Genomic DNA, 6,615 nt, shown 5'->3' on the forward strand with positions numbered 1-6,615 from the left:
GTGCAAATCTGCCGCTGCCGCCTGGCTCCGGGCCCGGTTACCTTCGTTTCACTGCGAAGAAGGGGCGCGCGGCGCTCCGGCCCGGGATGCCCGCTACCGCGCGCCTAGTCCAGCCTCTAGGACGGCTGTGTCCGCCGCGCGCTTCGCCAGGAAAAAACGTGGCCAGGGCCGCTGAGGCCGCCAGGCGGGGCGTGGAGAGGGGCGCCGCGGTGCGGACACTGCGCCTGCGCTCTCTGCTGCCCACTCCCCCGCCCCCAACGCGGCCAGGGCCCGAGCTGAAGACCGCCGGGACGCCCAGGATTTGTGCCTGAGCTGCGCGACTTCCCCTACCCGCGCGATGGGAGGGTCCAAGGCGCCGGGAAACTGCCTGCCCCGGACCCCTTTAGCCCACGCCCTTGGAGACGGCAGGATTGAAGCAATCGCTCGTCAGCTGGGATGACGTGGTCTTCTGGAAGGGGGCAGGGAGGCAGCCTCGGTCCATTTCCACCCATCTGTTTGTGTTTAGAAGTAGCTAGTCGATGCCTCGGTATTTAAAAAATATGTCTAGCGTCGGTAAATCGTGGTCGGGAAAGGGCTTTGGGCATCCCTGAGTCCACCTGGCATTTTACCGATGAGATCTCTGACATAAGGGTCTTGACACTGCTGAGCTGGTTCCTGGACTCACGTTTATACACCCCATCCCGTGCGAAATGAATATAGTCTCTTGGAAACATACCTAGTCATGAAAGCAATGGTCTAGATGGGTCAAGAGGACAGGCAGGAAGGCCGTTACTACCCTAGGCCAGGCAACAAAGAATGTGGACTGAACCAAGGTGCTAGCTGTGGGAAAAGACAGAACGTGACTGCTGGTTTTTCTTCTGTCTCCCCAGATCCACTCTCCGTCCTGCTCTGTGACTCAGGGCTGACCTTTATGAACTACATCAGTTGTTGTTCAATAGCTTTCACTTGGTCTTGGCCAATGGGAGGCATCTGCGGGACATCACAGGGCAGGATAGTATTCAGGACCGCTCCCCATCTCCCCAGAGGGCCCTTCTGTTAGCAGTGGCTGTATTCTTTATCTGAAAGCCATTACTCCAATCCTGTGGCCCTCTCCTACAGTTCTCTCTGGATCTGGTTATCACTCACTGCCCCTGCCCCTTCAGGAATGGGGCTAGTAATAGCTCACAGAGGTTTCCTTTAACCTTTCCCACACCTTTAAAAGTCCCTTCCTTAGGGGCGTCTGGGTGGCTCAGTTGGTTAAGTGACCAATTTAGGCTCAGGTCATGATCTCACAGTTTGTGAGTTTGAGGCCTGTGTCAGGCTCTGTGCTGACAGCTCAGAGCCTGGAGCCTACTTCAGACTCTGTTCTCCCCCTCTCTCTACCCCTCCCCTGCTCACGCTCTGTGTTTGTCTCTCAATAATAAATAAACGTTAAAAAAAATTTTTTTAAAGTCCCTTCCTTAAATCCTCAACTACCCATGGGTGTGGCATGATCTTTTTCTTACCATTCCAGGACACTATAATTGATTTTATACTTCACTGTGGTTGGGAACATTCATGAGAAAACAAAACAAAACAAAAACAAAAAAATGTTAAAGAAAAATGTGTTTTTTAAAAGGTGAGATATCTCCCACAGTCATCTTGACAGTTTTTTGGGCTCCAGGCAGCCATCATGCTAGGCGGTCTCCCCAGTGGGTCCCCCAGTGTGAGGGCACCAAAGACAATTTGACTAGACTCAAGAAAGGAATTCAGACCACTCATAACCAATGTGTTCATGAAGAAGCTGGGGATCATCTGAGTGTCCAGCATAATAGAACTTTTGGATGCCTCTTGATGTGAAGAGACAATCCAGATCTTTATGGAGCAAGTGCTGGTGCTCTCCCAACTGCAGCTGAGTTGCTTTTGAATGAGTCAATATTCTTAGGACACTTAAAAGAGTCCTGGGCACAGTGTCTGAAAAATGTGTTTATGAAGGAGCTGCTGAGTGAGGCAATTGTCAATGAGAGTATCTGGCCGTTTCTGTAGAAAACCCAAAGAATGCTCCCAAAGAGGGGAGAAATAAAAAGCAATAGAGTAACAGTCATTACATTGCCCCTAGCACTCCATATCAGGTTGGTCTAAATCCAGGGCCTGATCTTTTCTCTGGCTTTTAAAAGCAATCAAATTGGTTTAACTAGTTTCTTTCCCCCACTCCCCTTCAAAAAACACAGACAAAACAAAAAAGGCACTATTGTCGCCAAACTTACCCAAAGAGAAAGAACCCCAGGAGTAGCTGTTTGCAAACAGAATTAACATCCAAGTAAACACACTATTTGTACTGAATATAAATGACACCAGAATAGAAAATTTAACATGTATTTTCAGCCTTTCACCCTTTCAAAGAGAAAGGATCCTTTGTTGTTCAGAAAACAGCCTGGACATTAATTGCACCGATCTAGATAAGGAGAAGAGTTACAAAAGCAAAGAAGCCTCAGAAGGCTAGACCAATCTACAAAACTCAGCTAGATTTTATGTTTCTCTTGGAAGAAGGGGAAGGGAGGAAAAGAGCCAGGAAAGTTTTGAGTCTTGGAGTGAGAAAAACGAGGATGTAGAGTGAGCCAAGTTTAGGAGAGAAGATTTCTGAGAGATTTGAGAGGGTAAAACTAGGTATTTAAAATAGCTGCCTTTCTGAATGACGCTGAAAGATACTGAGAAACAAGGGAAAGGATTTTTAGATGTTTCTTTATATGTAACAAATTGATTTCTTTCCTGCATTGAGGGATTTTTCTTGCAAGTGTCAAAAACTCAAACTCAAACTGACTTAAGAAAAGGAATATTTGTAGCTTAATATTTGAAAATTACATATCTGTATAGATAGCTTCAGGTATGGCCAGAACCAGAGTACAAACAATGTCATCAGGCTATGGTCTCTATTCTCTTTGACTTCAAAGAGTTTATTCACATTTAGTGATTTCTTCCCACCTTCCCACCTTTCCCCAGTGTTCAATTTATGCCATCCTTATAGATAACAATTCAAGTAGAAACAAAGCATTTACCTCCGAGTAATTCCAACAAAGTCTTGGAATTATGTCTCATTAGCATTCTGGATCATATACCCAACCATATGCCTTAGTCTGAGCACAAAGAATGGAGGAGAGCTCATTCTCCAAAGGAAAATCAAGGTTCTGTTATCAGAAGAAATCATATAGTGACGGGCAGGTGAAAAAGGACATGTTTACTACAGGTATTTCTCAAAGAAACTTCAGTTAAGATCTATATTACTTTTCAATTTTTTTTTATACCGGACTAGTGTTTCTTTTGAAAAGAAACATGTTGACATGAGCAGCAAATCAGCTTAAATGTTCTTTTGACCTAAAAAATAAAGTGAAATGTCTTGCCATTCCTATACGAAGAGGTACTAGAAAAGATTTTTTTAATGTATTTTGTTCTGAGTTTCCATACACACATAGCCTTTATTTAAGTACAGAGGTCACAGTGCCCGGATGGCTCAATAGGTTGGCATCTGACTCTTGATTTTGTCTCAGGTTATGATCTCATTGTTTGTGGTATTGAGCCCTGTGTAAGGCTCTGTGCTGACAGCGCAGAGCCTGCTTGGGATACTCTCTCTCCCTTTCTCTCTGTTCCTCCTTCATGCTCTCTCTCATTCCCTCTTAAAATAAATAAATAAATAAGCATTTTTAAAAATAGTAAAATAAAACAAGTGAAGAGGTCCTTTTTCTAGTCCCAGAAACAATTCAGATCCCTCAAAGTCCAAAGAAGTTTCTAGAGTTTCTGATTACCATTGTAGAAATACTTGCTTCTCCCATCAGCACCACTACTTCAATCTTACAATCAGACACAAATCTCAGTACTTATAGCACTCTGGGCTAAACAACTAAGATTTGGTTTGTATACCCACGCAGGAAGGCACACAGTAACACCAAATTTAAGGTGCATTCAGACTTCTATCAGCCTCAAGTACCTGGCACATAACCACACATCTTGAAATAAGTGAGGCAACTTAACTGTCACAACGTATAAGCACTTGCCTTAGTCTTCAATTTATATATAAAATTGGGGCACCTGAGTGGCTCATTTGGTTAAGTGTCTGGCTTTTGACTTGGGCTCAGGTCATGATCTCACAGTTTGTGGGTTCGAGCCCCATGTCAGACTCTGCGCTCAGAGTGCGGAGCCTGTTTGGGATTCTCTCTCTCCTTCTCTCTCTCTGCCCCCACCCTGCTCGTGTGTGCTCTCTGTCTCTCTCTCAAAATAAATAAATAAACTTTAAAAAATTATGTATAAAATAATACATATCTGTTTTCCCCAATCAATTCTTTCTTCATTATCATTTACTAATCTACTACCATATTTGTTCACTTTACCACTTATTAGATCTGTGCTTTAGATTCTTTATCAGGTAAGGGGGATAATAGTAACTACCACATGGGGGTATCATGTAGATTAAACTCATATATGCAAAAGACTTAGGACAGTATCTGGCACCAATAAGCACTAAGTAAATGTTTGCTATTATGATAACAGAGGCCAAAAAGTAAATCCCTCTAGATATGTAAAATGAGTGAAAAAGTTTAGATGGAGATTATGTCTAAAGAACATGCTGTATAAAGAGAGTAGTTGCTAATTCGGCTTCAGAAACCATAATGAAATGTAAATTCAGTGTTAAAAGATTTTGAGATTTTTTTAAAAAGGGGTAGAAACCTTGATTTTTTGTGTGTGAAAATTTCTGATTATTAAAAATGCAAATACATTCATCATAAAAACACCCAACAAACTAGGAATAGGAAGAACTATCTGAACATAATAAGGACCATATATGAAAAACCCAAAGTTAACATTATACTCAATGGTGAAAGACTTTTCCTCAGGAATAAGACAAGAATGCTCACTGTTATCTCTTCTATTCAACATAATACTACAAGTTTTAGCCAGAGCAATTAGGCAAGAAAAAGAAACAGCATCCAAATTGGAAAGGAAGAAATAAAATTATCTCTGTTCATAGACAACATGAGTTTCTATGTATAAAACCCTAAATATTCTACCAAAGGAAACTGTTAGAACTAATAAATGCATTCAGCAAAATTGAAGGACACAAAACCAATGCTTAAGAATCAGTTGCATTTCTATATACTAACAATGAACAATCTAAAAAGGAAATTAAGAAATAATTATATTCACAATAACATCAAAAAGAATGAAATGCTTAAGAATAAACTTAACAACAGAGACAAAAAATTTGTACACTGAAAATTATAAAACATCACTGAAAGAAATTACAGACAAAAATAAGTGGAAATACATCCCATGTTCACAGACTATAAGACTTAAATTAGTAAGATGTCAGTACAACCCAAAGTGATCTACAAATTCAATGCAATCCCTATCAAAATCCCAAAGATGTTTTTGCAGAAACAGAAAATTCCATCCTAAAATTCATATGGAAACTTAAGATATCCTGAATACCCAAAACAATCTTGAAAAAGAAGAACAAAATTGGAAACCTCACATATCGTAATTTCAAAACTTACCACAAAGCTACAGTAACCAAAACAGTGTGGTAGTAGCATAAGGGAGACCTACAAACCAATAGAGTAAGATAGAGAGCCCAGAAATAAACTCTTACGTACATGGTCAAGAAAACAGTGCCAAGACCTTGCAATGGGGAAAGGACATCTTTTTAACAAATGATGTTGGGAAAACTGGATATCCACTAGCAAATAAATGACATTAAACCATGTGCAAAATTAACTCAAAATTGGTCAAAGACCTGAATATAAGAGCCAAAACTCTTAGAAGAAAACATAGGGCAAAAACTTTATCACATTGGATTTGGCATTGATTTCTTAAATCACCAAAGAAACAAATCAAAATGAAATGTCTTTTATGCATCAAAATAAACTGTCAATAGAGTGAACCAAAACAACACATGGAATGGAAGAAAATATTTGCAAATAATTTATCTGAGAAAGGTTTTTAATTCAACAACAGCTAAAAAAAACTGATAAATTATCAAAAGACTCGAGTAGATGCTTTTTCAAAGAAGGTATACAAGTGGCCAATATGCACATGAAAAAATGTTCAGTATCACTAATCATTAAGAAAATGCAAATCAAAACCATAATGAGATGCCACTTCACAACAATTAGTTATAAAAAACAAAACAAACATACAAAAGAAAATAGCCAGTATTGCCAAGGATGTGGAGAAATTGAAGCCCTTGTGCATTGCTAGTAGGAATGTAAAGTGGAACAGCCACTATGGAAAGTAGTGTGGCAATTACCCAAAAAATTAAAAATGAATTACCATATGATCCAGCAATTCTACTTGTTGGTACATACCCAAAAGAAATGAAAGCAGGGACCTGACAAATATTTATACCCTTATGTTCATAGCAGCACTATTCACAATAGCCAAAAGGTAGAAGCAAATATGTAGTGACAGATGAATGAATCAACCAAATGTGATACATACATATAATGGAATATTGTCCAGCCCTAAAAAGGAAGAAAATTCTGACCCATGCTACAACATGGATGAACTCTAAGGACATTAGGCCAAGTAAAATAAACCAGTCACAAAGGACAAATTTTTAAAAAATGTTTATTTATTTCGAGAGAGAGAGAGTGAATAAGCAGGGAA

The 6,615-nt window shown here is 40.0% G+C and overlaps 1 protein-coding gene across 1 annotated transcript in view; it reads right to left on the bottom strand.

Annotated features, from left to right (window-relative positions):
- Window positions 1-1,028, bottom strand: part of SLC35G2 (solute carrier family 35 member G2) — a 44,663-nt gene extending 43,635 nt beyond the window's left edge. Inside the window, exon 1 of the mRNA XM_060638736.3 lies at window positions 42-1,028. The gene's annotated coding sequence lies outside the window, so the exon portion shown is untranslated. The remainder of the gene's footprint in view (window positions 1-41) is intronic.
- Between the last annotated feature and the right edge of the window lie 5,587 nt (window positions 1,029-6,615).

This window comes from Panthera onca, chromosome C2, assembly GCF_046562875.1.
Source record: "Panthera onca isolate mPanOnc1 chromosome C2, mPanOnc1 haplotype 2, whole genome shotgun sequence".
Taxonomy (NCBI): domain Eukaryota; kingdom Metazoa; phylum Chordata; class Mammalia; order Carnivora; family Felidae; genus Panthera; species Panthera onca.